This window comes from Diceros bicornis, chromosome 41, assembly GCF_020826845.1.
Source record: "Diceros bicornis minor isolate mBicDic1 chromosome 41, mDicBic1.mat.cur, whole genome shotgun sequence".
Classification (NCBI taxonomy): domain Eukaryota; kingdom Metazoa; phylum Chordata; class Mammalia; order Perissodactyla; family Rhinocerotidae; genus Diceros; species Diceros bicornis.
In genome coordinates, this window is record NC_080780.1 from 10,335,539 (window position 1) to 10,352,464 (window position 16,926).

The window sequence follows — 16,926 nt, forward strand, 5'->3', positions numbered from 1 at the left end:
GGGGTTGAGAGAAATGGAGACATGTTAGTTAAAGAGTACAAACTTCTAGTTATATGATGAATGAATTCTGGGGATCTAAAGGACAGCATGGTGACTGTAGTTAATAGTACTCTATTGTATATTTGAAATTAGCTAAGAGAGTAGATCTTAAGTGTTCTCACCAAAAAACTATAATAATAATAATAATGTGAGTTGATGGATGTGTTAATTAACTTGATTGTGGTCATCACTTCACAACATATACATATGTCAAATCATCACGTTGTATACTTTAAATATAGTATAATTTTATTTGCCAATTATACCTAAGTAAATCTGGAAAAAATATATCAAATATACTAAAATCAAATGTATAAAAGCATATGACTAATATTTTTCAGCTTAAAAAATGATGTTAAAACCAGTGTATTCATCTTATGAATCAGAATGTCATCAGTCCCTGTGAAACCTGCTCTTACCCCTCCCAACATGTCACTGCTCTCCACCTCAGAGGTAAGCACCTGCTATTCTGAATTCCTGTGGATTATCACCCTGAATTTCTTTAAAGGTTTTACCACATATAAATGATTCTCTAAACAATGTATTGTTCAGACTTGCCTGGTTTGACCTTTATATTGAAGCAATTATATTGTTTTTATTCTTCTGTGACTTGCTTTCTCCCCACTCAACATTGGGTATTTTTAATTCATCCATGTTGATGCCTTTAGCTGTGCTTCACCATTTTTTCCCTTTGAATTTATTTTGTGAATAAGCCAAAATTTATTCATTTTTTGATGCACATTTGAATTGTTCCCACTTGAGACCACGACAACCAATGCTGCCAAAAATATTCTGGGGCACAGACACAATAAATTCTCCTCAGTAAATATTTAGGACTGGTGTCTTTTATAGTCGTAAAATTGAGGAGAATTTTTCTTTTTCAGTTCTCTGAAAAAATTTGGATAAAATTCTAATTATTTGTGGTTTGAATGTTTGGTAAAAATCACCTATAAAACCATCTGGATTGGGTATTTCTTTTGGCAGAATTTTAGTTAATCTTTTTATTTTGCTAATGGTGATACTAGATTCTAAAGTTGTTCTTGCAAGCAGACTGGGTTGCATTTGCTTTGGATAGATGGGGTCTGGCCTCTACCTCTAAGGTTCAGCTCAACTGAACTGTGGCAAACAACAATAGTTACAATGTTAAGGCCACTCCCCATCTCAAGTGCGGCGGGTACATTTTTCACTTGATTTCACTCTCTTCTCCAATGCCTGCTGCAGGCATTGTTAACTGATAATGAACCCCTTTTCCAGGAACCCAGATTTAAGGCTACATGCTACATCTCATCATGGGGTTCTGAGCAGCCATAACAATGGTTCAATTCAGCGTATGTTATCTCTTTCCCATCTGAATTTGCAGATACTTTTCTCATGTTTTAATAATGTGTAATATTTTTTTGTCATACACCTTTTTCTAAAAAAAAATCTCAATTTGATTGTTTCCACAGTATTTGGCTTAGTTATTTTCAATTTAACTGTATTCTGTTCTGCTAGTAATTTATTTATATAATTAACTTTTCTAAAAGATAACAGAGCCAATTGAACCATTCTTGGGGAAATCTGTGGCTTTTAAATTAGATTGCTTTTTTAAGGAAATGACCTTTCTAACAGTTATTGATTCTTTTTCATCATATCTGGTTTCATCAAATACATTTTCTATTTTCTATGTCTTGTCCTATATACTGAATATACTTTGGCTAAGTTAATCATCACAGCATTCTTTTGAGTTTGGCATTAATATCACCTTTTACAGATAATAAAACTAAGACTCAGAACGGTTTAAGAAATTGTCATAAATCATCTTGCTAAGTGGGAGAGTCAGAATTAAAGAGCAAGTCTCCTAAATCCAAATGGTCTTCTCCCGCTAGCTATAATATAACTGTTCAATGGGATATGGTCTAGATATTTCTTCCCCGATATGTATTTTTTCATTCATTAAATTTACAACTTTTAAATTTATCTTTGTCGCAGGGGTGCTTCCTTTACCAGTTCATCCCCAAAATTCCCAATAGAACCAAAATTCTTTTCTCAGCATGTGCAAAGCAATAATCTACCTGATATATTATTTTTTTATTTTTCTCCTTAGAAGTTGCACTCTCTAGCACTCCGCCCTTCAGCTCCAATCAGATTGGTTGGTCCCTATTCCTGATGCATAGCTGTTTACAGTCATAATTCATCACACAATTCCCGCTGGCTCTCCCCAGTTTTGAGACACTCAGATCCGTGACTCCCAACCAAATTTTAAAGAATTATTAAGAATGAGAGCGCAGGAGATAAAAGCTTTGAGATCTTGTATTGCTAAAAATGTCTTTATGCTAACCTCACACTTGTTAGACAGTATGGCCATAAATGCCAGGTTTGAAAATATTTTTTTTCATAATTTAAAGACAGATCTCCATTGTCTCCTATAGTTTTTCTGCTTCCTGATGTGTTTTGTTGTCTGTGAGTTTGCTTGTTTGGGTCTGCACATTTCATGCCTGGCCCTCCTGGATTATCCAATAACATATGTAAAAGTGAGTTTCTAAAAAGGCTGATTGGAAAGTTTCCTGTGGGCAGAGCTTGTGCACAGACTTCATCCAGAGGCCAAATGAAGGGATAGTCTCATTTCACTGTATCTATGGGCCTTTCTTTAGGGATGAGCAGTTATTAAGCCTGATTGCCGCTTTTATGAGGACAGGTGGAGGAAGAGGGATGAGGATCTCACATTCAGTACTTTGAACATCACTCAACCCCTGTTTTCAATACTGGTCCTTGCCCTCCGTGCCTAGTGCCTTTCTTACGGAATCTTTTGTCTATTTTCAAACTTCTATCTGACTAAGAAAGTACATCAGAGGATGTAAGCTGCTTCAGCCCCACATTCAAAGATATCCAACACTGCCAGTTCCCTCACCTTTCTAGAATTCTGCAGTGTGAACCATCTACGTTTTAGTCTCCCCACACACTCAGACATAGGGTACGTCAGCTATTATTCAGCTCCCACTCACTCACTGGCTCGATGGATTCCAATGCTTTGTTGACATTTCTTTTCTCTTATTGCTTTCCATTCCCCTCCACCTTTCTGTCTTTTTATTTGATACTGATTTTTCTGTATTGTCAATTGTATGAAGAAGCAGAAATAAATATGTATTTTCAAACAATGACTTTTTACCTGAATCTCTCTCCACCACATCCAGTGTCTTTTTCCCATCTTACTCTTAAGTGAAATCAGAAAAAAATCAGAGATATATCAAATACCATCTCTAATAGATCTTGGGGGTAATTCAGCTACTCTCTACTATCCAGAAAGCAAGAAATGAAGGTTGGGTCAGGAGTCCTATAAAATTTCAGACAAAAAGTGAATCATTATTTTAATTGTCTAGGCTTCCCTCATCTCTGAACACTCTCTCCCATTTTCGTCATTCTTCAGCCACACTGGCCCCACACTTATTACCTGAGCACCTCAAGCCTGTTGCTACCTTCGGACCTTTATGTTCACTATTCCATCATCCTCAAATATGTCACCCTTTATAGGCCCTCTCTCACATTAACCTATCTAATGTGGTGTCCCTTTACCTACCACTCTCTACCCTGCTTTAGTTTCTTTATAATAGTTATCCACGCTGAAATCATTTTATCTATTTATATTCTGTCTATCTATCTATCTATCTATCTATCTATCTATCTATCTATCTAACTATCTATCTATCTATCTACCTATCTATCTACCTACCAACCTATGTACCTATGTTTTTGCCTGTTTCCCCTCTCTACTCTCTAGGATTTAAGTTCCATGAGAACATGGACCTTCTCTGCCTTGTTCACTGCTTTATATCGAAAGACTTCCTGGCACCTGGTAACCATTTCAGTGAAGAAATCAATGCATTTGGGGGATGAAAGTAACAACTGTACTGGTAGGTAACTGGAGATTCTCCTATTTCCAAATCAAAAATTGCTGAAGTGTTAACTATGAAATATATGTATATATTCTATAGATTTTTTTCAATTCATTGTTAAAGACTTTTTGTTTTATTTTTGCTAGGTTTTAACAACAGTTTTCCATTTCTGATTGTATTTGAGTGAATATGAGCTAAGCATGATGTGAAATTCTGCCTGTGGTGTCTGTTTTGTTTCCTTCTTTCTTGTGTATGTTTATGCTTCTAACATTCTTTATCTTTTAGATCTTGGGACCAACCATTACAATTCTGAAAATGTCTATATATGTTTTCTTCTCTCAGGATCAGTATTGGAACTATGTTTCTACCTACCTGTTATCATCAAAAAGGGCAATTTGGTCTCCTTGGCACAACATAGTTCCTTGAATGAAACCCAAAAATCTATTGAAAACCTACAGTTAAAAATTGATTCCTTTCAAATAAAGTAAAACTTTATGCCTTGTTTCCAACATTTTACTTACTTTATCATTTTGTTTAGCCATTTTGGACATAGATATCATAACTCCATGTATTATCTCCCTCCTCCTTGGGTTCATCTATTAACACTATTACTATGCTAACACTATTATTAACTCTGAAATTCAAGAAGAAAGAGTTAGTGAATTTTGCAGAGAGTAGGAAACTCTATTCTCTAGAAGTCCTTAAACATGATTAGAGTTTATAAATATAAACTCAAAAAATGTAATAGGCAAGATATAAGGGCAAACTTTTTAAATTAAGAATCCTTGAAAATTCCAGATAAAATATTTCTAAACATTATTTTAAATGCGTAGGAATTAAGGAAAATCTTCTGAAGCCAAAATTGACAAAACTCCACAAATTTAAAAAATTGAAAAAATATTGAAGCAAACATTTTATGGGGAGGAGGGGAGTGGAACATCTGCAAGTAAAGGAGCTCCTAGACTCTCTCTAAGGAGACTGCAAAAGAAAACAAACAAACGAAGCAAAAACTAGCCATCCCTATGAATTCTGAACTATAAACTGCCCTTTTCTTTAGGAAATGGAATCAACAATATGTGGACCTAAAAACAACAAATTAAATTTAAATTTAACTTAAAGTGACCCTAAATTGGAAGTGAACATAATCTTATTTGGAAGAAAGTATTTTAAACCTAGGCCTTAAAGAATTTATGCAGGTAAAGTTAAGGCAATGTGATTTCAGAATCAGAAATTAAAGAACACAGAAGGAAATAAAGCCCCATGAGCGAGACAGAAGAACTGATACACTTCAGAATTGAATTTATGAAGATCTTTGGATGATCTATTAGAGAACTTACAATAAGATGCCTTAATATAGTTTTAAAAATAAAAGAGGTTTCAACTAAAAATGAAAAGGCAAATGGGAAGTGAGCCTAACAGAATGTCTAGAAAGACAATAAATGGTTAAACAGCATGTGAGACAACACTGGAGAGAGAATTACTGAATTTGAAGATAGATTTGAAGAAACTACTTAGAAGGTAGCCCAAAGACAAAGAAATAGAAATATAAACTAGAAGTTAAAGCATATAGGGGAGAAAAATGAAGAGATCAAACATACTTCTGATCAGATTCAAAAGGAGATAATAGAGACAGTAAGCAAGGGTGGGGTAATATTCTAAGAAACAGCCAGCCCTGATGGTCTAGTGGTTAAAGTTCCATGCTCTCTTCAGTGGCCTGGGTTCATTTTTGGGTCAGAGAACCACACCACCCATCTGTCAGTTGCTGTGCTGTGGTGGTGGCTGACATAGAAGAACTAGAAGGCCTTACAACCAAGATATACAACCATGGACTGGGGCATTGGGGAGGAAAAAAAAGAGGAAGATTGGCAACAGATGTTAGCTCAGGGCAAATCTTTTCCTGCAAAAAAAAATAAATACTAAGAGACAATAGGTCAGAATTTTTTAGAACTAACAAACAAAACCAATTCTTAGATTCAGGAAGACTAATGAACCCCAAATAAGATAAATATAAAGAATAGAGTAAAACTGTAGAACAGGAACGGCAGAGAAAAGAATGTAAAACGACCAAGAGAACAGAGATTTCCTACGAAAGAACGGCAATGAGACCAACAACTGGTTTATCAACAAATCATTGGAAGCCAGAGACAAGGGAAAAATATTTTCCAAATTCCTGGAGCACATAGCTGCCGACTGGCACTTGATCCATAAGAAATCCTAGAGGCGTTTTGCACAAGTGTGTCAGGAAGCATGTACAAGAGTGTTTCTTGCAGTGTGGATATAAGCATAATACTGTATCACATCAAATATATTGAAGAAACAGGAGAATATCTAAATGCGAAGATAAATTTGAACAGTTAAATTTGGAAGATGATAAATGAGGGAGATTCAAAGATAATCCCAGGGATTCAAGACTTTTAGAATGGTTGAATCCTTGGCAGAAAATAAGGCTATGTCTCTTTTGGAGAAAATGAGAGACATCCTTGAAATACAGTCTAAAAGATAGATTCTTCATAAAAGCATATATGGTTCCAGAGGATACTCTAGAAAGGAACACTGCAGTTAGGATCTTTACTACTGAAATTACTGCCAAACTGAAAGTTTTAGTTATTTTGTTACAGAAAGAAGCATTCTTTATTATTACTTTGTGATAAGACTTTGACATGCTCTGGGATCCCCAAATTTGATTTTAGTTATGTGATTCTTTTATGCCATTTTTAAAGTCAAATTTAATTTATAATCAAATTTAATAATCCTATAATTTATAATCCTATAAATAGAAATTCTGTTGTTTTGTCAAGTGTATATGCATGTAATATTTACTTACATTTACCTTATCACTTCTAACCCCCTAGATCAACATCCATCACTTCTCCCATGAAGTGTACAGTAGCCCCATGATTTTTACTTGTGTTTCCAATCTGTGACAAGTGATCACTTCTGTATATGAGGCCTTTCCTAACCATTCAATTTAAATTACTTCTCCTTGTTTTACTCTTTGTAACACGCTGCACATTTCCTTATAATAACAAAGTATTCCTAATTCTTTCTTTCTGTCCCAGACATCATTACTGTTATTCATTTCACTTATACATAAACTATATCATTGAATACATTTGGTTTGTTATTATTTTGAATAAACCATTATCTGTTAGATCAATTAAGAATAAGAAAAATAAAAGTCCTTATTTTACCTTCACATTTCTTCTCTAATGCTCTTCGTTCATGTAGATCCAACTTTCTGAACTATATCATTTTCCTTCTCGCTGAAGAACTTCTTTTAACATTTCTTGTAAGTCTGGTCTACTGGCAACAAATGCTCTCAACTTTTATTTTTCTGAGAAAGTCTTTATTTCACCTACACTTCTGAAGGATATTTTTCAGGGTACAGAGTTCTAGGCTGGTGGGTTTTTTCTCTTAACACTTTCAATATTTCACTCTTCTTTTCTTGCTTGCATAGATTCTGAGGAGAAGTTAAATGTAAGTCTTATCTTTATTCACTCCAAGAAAAGAAAGAGCCAGTGTGACTGGAACTTAGTAAGAGAAGAGGAGAGTGGTGGGGCTGGAGAGGGAGGCAGGGGTGAGGTAAAGTAGAGGTGTGTAAGCCATGGGGACCAATTTGAATTAAATTTTACTGTCGTAGATGCTATTAGAGGATTTTTAAAAGAGGAGAAAATAACCTAATGTGTGATTTTAAAAGAATATTTCAGAGTCCGACCCTGGGGCCTAGTGTTTTGTTCCGCGCACTCCACTTTGGTGGCCTGGGTTTGGTTCCCGGGTGTGGATCTACACCACTTGTCAGCAGCCATGCTGTGGCGGTGACCCACATAGAGGAATTATTGGCACAGAGGAAGATTGGCACAGATGTTAGCTCAGGGCAAATCTTCCTCAGCAAAAAAAAAAGGAATACTTCATGTAGCATGGACTATAGAGGGCAAAAGTAGAAATAGTGAGACCAGCTAGAGCATAAAAGATGAGGACTTAGACTAGCATGGCATTATCAAGAGTTAAGAAAGAAATAAGCCAACAGAGCTGAGATACAGTTTGTGCATTTTGCTTCTAGGTGATGCACACGAATTGGACCTGGGAGGTGAGAGCAAAAGGAAGGCTGAGTCCTAGGAAATTCATGGAGGTTGCATGGTTTAATAAAGTGGGAGAAAGTGGTTTGGTGGGTGTTGGGGAAAAGTTGTTGAAGGACACCCTTGGGGGAAACCAAGGGGTGTTTTGAACATTTTAAATTTGAAATCTGTAGCAGACTTTGAAGTACAGCTATCAAAGGCAGTTGAACATTTGGCTCTGAACATCGGGGGAGAGGTTAGAACTTAGAGAGATGTCCATATTTTTATAGTTGGCATTTAGATGATATTTAAAGCATGGACTGGAAGAAGTCATGTAGGGAGAGAGTGTGTGAGCATCACCAGGAGGAGAGGACCCAAGATGGAGCCCTGAGCCTGGCAACACTTAGACAGAGTTTGTGTATCGTGAGTGTTCACTTCATTGTGGATATCCTGTTGACCCAGCATTATTTATTGATATAACTGCCCTTTCCCCACTGATCTGTACTGCCACCTTTATCATAAATCACATTTGTACATATATGGGACTCAGTGCCTGGACTTGCTACTTTGTTACTACTGTCTGTTTTCTATTATTGTACCCTGTGTTAGTTACTGAGTTTAATAAATCATGGGATCCAATAAACTAAGCTCTCTCATACTTTTCTTCTTCTAAATTCTCTTGGTTATTCCTGGCTGTGATTTTAGAATCAGCTCATCAAGGTCCATAAAACAAAATAAAACAGAAAACAAAAGTTTTCTGGAATTTTATTTGAGATTGCATTGAATCAATGTACCAACTTGGGGGAAAATGATATATTTACAATACTGAGTATTCCAAGCACAAACATGGTATATCTCCCCATTAATTTAAGCCTTTTTAAAATTCTCTCGACATTATTTATAGTTTCATGCTTTCATGCTTAGAGATCTTGTATATCTTTTGTTAAATTATTCCTAGCTATTTGAGTTTGTGATGCTACAGTAAAGGACATTATTTTAAATTTAATTTTCAATTTGTTGCAGGGTATACAAATAAGTTATATTTTTTGTATGTTGACCTTTATCTCCACAAGTTTGCTAAATTCATTTATTGTCTCATAATCCATCCAATAATTTTTTTGGATTTCTATTTATACAATCATATCATCTGTGAAAAATGACTTTTGTATTTCTTCCTTTCCAATCTTTGAATGTTTTGTCTCATTACAATGGATAGGAATCTAGAACTATAACATTTATTTTCTGCTTGCTGCAATCCCTTAAATTTTTGGAAAAAACTATGTGCAATTTTATCTTTTGCACTAAATTGACACTGAGAATTTATCATCACAAATTGAAATAGTTACCAAAGGATGTAATTCCTAGCATATGAGAATGTTCCCATTTAAAAATAAAACTGTTTCGACTCTCCTTTAAATGTATCAAATATTATCTAAATGTTATAGCACTTTGATATCTTGCATCTTTTATTAAAAATATACTCTTAGTTATTTCACATCGTTTCTTGTTCTCCTTCAACCCATATTTCGGTTTCATTTCCTTTACAAAATTTTGTTTTCATGAAATGTATTTTTATTCTTGAAAGTCTTTTATCAGTCTTCTTATTATAGTATTCTAAAACAAAACTACACATATTAATTATTATGATCTTTAAATTTTTCTCATGCACGTAAGGCAATAGAAGTTAAAATGCTGTTCTCGATTTTTATTACATTTATTATTAGTACACAATTAATCAAACAAAATAAATATATTACAAAATTTTATGAGAGGGAAATAGTCTTAGGCCATTAGTAAGTGCTGAACCTTCAAAGGTATATTAATGACTTACCTAAAAATGTTAGGACAGAATAAAGAGTTGGAAAGAGTGAGAGAAATGCTCAAGTATGGGGAAGATAGAAGTGCCAGTGTCAACAGCCTTTTAATAAGAACGCCAGAAAGAGAGAAAAGAATAAATGACACCAAAACAAAAAATAAAAAGCTTAAGAATGGCTAAGAATTTTCCAAAATTAAAAGTGCTACGTACAAGACCTTAGATTTAAAGTTTTGTTACTAGCATTATGTGCCAAAGAAGGTACGGGTGGACATCGTTAAAGCCATACAGAATAAATGTGAAATAAGGTTACTGGGAAATGTATAGGCAGAGAAGAGACAGTAGAGGACTTAGCCCCATTCTCTTCACCATCCTGGGAAAGCTATGCTTGGTGGTAAGTGGGGCTGGAGAGAGTTGCCTAAGTACACCATGGAAAGGAGTCCAGCGGTAGAACTAGGCCCTGTGATCCCACCCAGATGTATAAGCATGAAGGGCTGGCTGGGGTAGCCATGCAACTAAAGCAATGGGAACTTTCTGTTCACTGTGATGGGAAAAGTGAAACCAATGGTTCTCCAAGCTGGAAACAGCCTGTTCTTCCAATGAGTTAACCCAGACTTGTGAGTCAGTTCTTCTGGGAGCTACGAAGGGAGAAGTAAATAACCTTCTATGTTATCCAGATTCATCTCTCCTCATTATGATTATGAATATCATTGTCACTATTGCTTCCAACTTAAATGCATTTTGGCCAGACAATGTGGTCTCTATTACACCAATTCTTTGAAATTTCTTAATTGATTGGAACACAGTGAGTTTCTGTAAATGTTTTATGAGTGCAAGTTTCTCAAATGTTTTGTTCATATCTTCAACCATTCCCTTTTCCTATAGTGCTCTTCACCTCATTCTCCTCCAGCCAAATCCTATTATCCTCTAGGTCTCAAATTGAATGTGGCTTACTAAGGAGTTGTTGCCTCACTTGCCAATCAAAACTAGTCCCCCGTAGTATTCCTGTTTAGTAACCAGGACTATTATTTTTTGGCTTGGCTAAGACTTGATTAAAACTCTCTTTAAGTCAAATCATTTAACAGAATAGTGATTGGTAATTTAGTTATGTGTGTGCAAATGTGTATAAATTTATAAGCTCCATGAATGCAGTCTGTCTTGGTAAACTTTTATTCCTAATACCTTATTCTGGACTTGACTTGAGTTAGAGTTCAGTATATAAATATAAAGAATGAATGGATTATTGAGATCACAGATGGTATAAATTTGAGAGGAAGGATTAGAGATGATGAGCTCTGTTTCTACATGATAAACATGAAATGGTTCTAGAACATCCATTTGGGGGATGGCTAGTAGAGGTGAGATGTGTGAGTCTGGTCCTCAGAAGAGAAGTCTGGGCTAGAAGTATAGATTTGGAGACTCTCAGTTTCCAGTTGGCAAGTAAGACCATGGGAAACGGTGATCTCACACAAGTCTTTCTCGTAGTCTGGAGAGGGAAAGCAGCCAGGGATAGAATCTTGAGGCACAGGGATATTTGGAGAGTGAATGAGAAGCCCAGAGAAGAAATCAAGAAGTGTGTTCTCATACCCCTGCCTTGAACCAAGACAGTCACGTTCCTTGCACAGTCATTATTCTGTTTACCTATCTGTCTCTTCAAAGAACCATACTTTAATCATCATTGTATCTCGAGCAACTTGTACCTAACACTTATCGAATTTAATCCATTGTATGAATCGATGTTTCAATGAATATAAGCTTATCGTTTAAGTTTTGCTTTTTTTTTTTAATTTACATTTTCTCTTTTATTGCTAGTTAGGAAACAGAAAGATAAGATTGTTGTAAAAGAATTTACCTCCAATGTTTTGATCGCTTGAATGTGCTCTAACTTCTAATTTGCTGTGTTTCTTGTCAAATATCCTTTCTTAAGATCAACTTTTTGATAAAGTACTGATCTTAGGTGGTGAGCAACAGGAGTAGAAGAAATTTAATATATCTTTGGCTGACATGAATCAATAGGATTTTCCTGCCTTTTTTTTAATACCCTTAAAACTTTAGTCCTCAAAATTGATAGGAACAAGCCATTTAGTGAGTGAGTCACTAACAAAAATCACTTAGAGCTGCATATATCTGATTCTATAAAATGAATGCAACATTAGAAACTTATTCTTGGTAAAATCCACCTATGCTTTTCAGAAATTACTTTTTGATCCCCAAACCCAACTTTCTAAAAGTATGTGGTCAATATTAGGGTTTTCATTTGATATCAAAAAACATACTTGATTTCAAAGTTGTGGATAAAGGAGTTACCATCTGAATTAGGAAAATCAAATCTCATTTTCAGTGATTTAAAATCAAGGAAAAATAGATCACATTTTAGAAGATTGTATATTGAACTGTTTACATAAAATATATAATATCAAATATCAAATATGAATCATCCTAATGTAGTTAAGACTTCAGCTCTCATGGAACTACTAAAAAACACAGGAGTACATATACGTAAGTGGACAAATGATACAATGTGTATAATTGTATTATACACACATTTAATAATGTTTCAGAGAAAAATATGCATTTAGATAAACAGCAATTTATAAAGTTTAAGTTTCCTTTTTTTCAGTGACACGTGAAAATGTATGGAACTTGGGGGACTGAGATGGTTAGAAGATTCTTGAAGATGCCATGGTGGTGTGTTTTGGATATGAGTCATCTCCACAAACACATGAGTACAGAAATATTTCATGAAATTTTACTGACAATCTTCTGGCCACACAATGAGAAGGCAGGTATGAGTTCATAGGATGGTAGCAGATGCAAAACTGGTAATTTTAAAAAATCACTGCAAGGCTTTGTATTTAATAATGGAAGATGAATGTTTTCATCTAAATTGTCCATTATTTCACATAGTTTTAAATCTGACTATTGCTTTACTGTGGTCCAAAACCCCCAATCCAATACTGATAATAATGTAAAATATTAACTTAAGTTCTGTAACACATTATATGTTGAGTCAAGGTCAATATCATGTCTCAGTAGAAGCCAGCTGTTAAGAAAGCACATGATGGTGTTTCTTGCCGCTTTGAGTATGTAGTCAGACATGAGTAGTTTTGTACTCATTCCTAAAAATGCCGTTTCCTCTCCAGACACATGTACCCAGCGATGGATCCAGGTTTAGGGGGACTGAGGTTTACACCGTTCAGGGAACATGTCTTAAAACTGGTCGACAGAATTCTGAACCACATCTTAAAATTTGTAGATATTCAGAAACTAGCTCTGGCTGCACGCATTTCCATCCTCATTCCTCCTCCATTCCCACACACTTCTAGTGCCAGAGCCTGCGGGACACATCCTCTCAGCCATGCCACCTTTGGTTCTTGGCCTGGTTTATACTCACTTACTCATCCTTGGTCCCTGGGTCTCCAACATTGCCTCAAATTTACACAGGCACTTCTGAACTTCTAGGTATTTGGATTTTAGGCTTTTGCATTTTATAATGCAGTTATGCCAGCATACTGCCTTTCATTCACTGTTACTGATTTCATGCTACTTCCTGAGGATCATGCCTGCCAGCCTCCTCCTCTGATGGAAAGAATCTGGCCTCGACCAACTGAGTGGGAATGTCTGCAGACTAGAGTTGCAGAGCATTTAGCCTAGGGCACACCTTCTTCACAATGATATTTGTGGTCTGATTTATTTATTTATTGTTCCATACAAGTACATACAGATCCCTCTTTCTCTAAACCTAATAGCTCTACTTCAGAGTCATGTCTTCACCTGGTTGGCTGCCTCCTCAACACTACATGGTATACTGGTCACAATAACACACTTGGGCCAGGAAAAAGGCAGAGCACTGAGCCATTGCTCCATCTGCTAAATTCTGGGCAAGGCTTTCCCCAGAATCTACTATAGGAGAATTGTAATGCTAAGCCTTCTCTTTTTACGTTTGGAAGCATTCTTTTGACTTCTATTTTTACAACTATTTAATAAAGACCTTTCCCCAAACCAAGAGCAACTCATTTTTTTGTTTGTTTTTTTTCTTGGTGTTTTGTTGTTGTTGTTGTTGTTGTTTTGATAGCAAATGTTTTTATTGTGGTATAAAACACAACACAAAATTACCGTTTGAACCATTTTAAAGTGTAGAATTCAATGGCATTTAGTACATTCACAATGTTGTGTAAACATCACCACTATCTAGTTCCAAAATGCTCTCATCACCCCAAAAGGAAACCTCACACCCTTTAGCAGTCACTTCCCGCTACCACTGTCCCCAGCCCCTGTCAATCACCAATCTGTTTTCTGTCTGTATGGGTTTTCTTATACTGGACAATTCTTATAAATGGAATCATATAATATGTGGCCTTTGTGTCTGGCTTCTTTCACTTAGCATAATGTTTTCAAGATTCATCCATGTAATAGCATGTGTCAGTACTTCATTCCTTTTCATGGCTAAATAATATTCCCTAGTATGGATAGACCACAATTTGTTTATCCATCTTTTGGCTATTGTAAATAGTGATGCTATGAACATTCTGGTACAAAGGTTTTGTTTCAACTCTTGTTTTCAATTCTTTTGAGTGGAAATGTTGGGTCAAATTTAAAAGAAATAAGTACATGTCATAGAATACTATAAGAGGCACTAAACTGGTAGACCAGATTAAGCAACACTTCCTCCTAGCATGTGTTTCATGAGCACGGCACTCACTAGTTATCTAAGCTTTCTGGGCCTCTGATGGCTCATTTATAAAATGAGTACATTAGCTTTGCTTCCCATCCTGTGTTGTTGTGAAGTTCAAATAAATAATGATTGTCAAAGCATGTGAAAACTCACAATGTCCTTACAACCCATAAGCATGATTCTAAACTAATAGCAATAATTATGATTATTATTAGAGTGGGTCCTGGGATGCCCAACTCTGCATTTCTGTTGAAGTAGGAAATCTCTTATATACATTAAATTAATGATCCCCTGAAGAAATAGTCACATGGTAAAAGTGGAACTCCAAACAGTTTCGAGGTTTCTCAACAAGTTAAACACAGAATTATCAAGAGCAACTAATTCTTAACCATCTGCTAGTACCAAAGATTGATGTATCTTTATAATGTCCAAATAGAGCATTATTGTGCGTTGGCAATATCTGAAAGTATATATCTCAATAAAGTCAAGTATGTTCTTTAAAACGTTTTAGAAAAGCTAGAGGAACACACAAAGAAATGCTGCTTTCAATAATATTGTCATGGAGAGTTGCATAGTTTTATGGTTCCTTTTTTCTAAGAATGAGTCTATCAATAGCCTCCGCATACATCATCTCACATTATCTTCATCTCAACTCTGGGAGTCAGCAAAAGATGGTAAAACTCCCAACACCATCATTTTCTTGATGTTTCAGGAATAATATTTGAAGGCATTATTGGTGCAGTTCAACAGTTTTAGCAAAGATATACCTCTTTCAGCAGATCAGAAATTTAGCTTGAAAAAAAGGGAGGAGGTAGGGAACTGGTGTAGAAAACATTTCCGCCTTGCATTCTTCAACTTGAAGAAAGTATCACAGAACATGGGGCTGAATGAGTCACATAGTTTTGAATTTTATGTGGTGCCCCAAACACCACAGGCTGTATACCCTTCAATCAAAATGAAAATTACAGCCTCGAGTTGCATTTCTATCAGAGAAAAGCAAATGTTGTGATTTCTGCACTGAAATCAAATTTAACTGGAATGATTCAATAAAATGATGGTATCATTATGAATGTTGCACTTTTCCTAAGGTTGATTAGTCTAGACACCTGAATTGAGAAATGACTGTTGCTTCAAAGTACACTTGGTAACTTTGATTAAATATTTATGTTAAATGTGGATGACTTTAAATAAAAATGTGTTCCAATCAAGACACCAGCAAGCTGGAGAGACGTCCTTGTCAGTGTTAGAGTAATGGTTCAAGGTACAGCTTGAGGTTCAACCAACGTGAGTGGCGCAGCCCTCACACCCCCACCACTCTGAGGGAGGTCATGACAGGCCTTTGTTTCATGTGGCAGCATCTAAGCAATTCACTACGTAGCAATTCCCATGTATTGTCTACAAGAATAAAGAGCGACTGATGTACAGTTTGTTGTTTCTTTCTTCAACCTCTTCCATTTCAGCAGCCCAGGGTTTGTGGGTTCAGATTCTGGGCACAGACCTATACACTTATCAAGCCATGCTGTGGCAGGTGTCCCACATATTAAGTAGAGGAAGATGGGCACAGATATTAGCCCAGGGCCAATCTTCTTAAGCAAAAAGAGGAAGATTGGCAATGGATGTTAGCTCAGGGCTGATCTTCCTCACCAAAAAAAAAAAAGAGGGGACAAAAATTCCTAATATCAGAAATGAAAGACAGGGCATCACTCCACATGGTAATACAGAATACTTTGAACAACTCTATACCCACAAATTTGATAATCTAGATGAAATGAACAGGCTTTTTAAAAGAAACAGTTTGCCAAACTCACACAAGAAGTAATAGACAATATGAATAGGCCTGTATCTATTACATAAATTGAACCAATAATAAATTATGTTCCCAAACAGAAGGCACCAGCCACAGATAAGTTCACTGGTTAATTATAACAAAAATTTAAGGAAGAAATTATACCAATTCTCTACAGTCTCTTCCAAAAGCTTGAAGCAGAAGGTATTATTTCCTAACTTATTCTGTGAGAGCCAGCATTAGTCTAATACCAAAACCAGGTAAAGATATTACAAGCAAAGAAAACTACAGACTGATATCTCTCATTGATATAGATGTAGAAATCCTTAAGAAAATATTAGAAAACTGAATCCAACAATGTATAAAATGTGTTATACAGGGCCAGCCCAGTGGCATAGTGGTTAAGTTGGTGCGCTCCACTTTGGCGGCCTGGGGTTCACGAGTTTGGATCCTGAGTGCAGACCTACACACCACTCACCATGCCATGCTGTGGCAGCATCCCACATACAAAATAGAGAAAGACTGGCACAGATCTTAGCTTAGCGACAATCTTCCTCACCAGGAAAAAAAAAAAGGTATTATACACTGCGACCAAATGGGATTTATCCCAGGTATGCAAGGCTGATTTGACATTTGCAAATCAATTAAGGTAATCTATCACCTCAACAGGCTAAAAAAGAAAAACA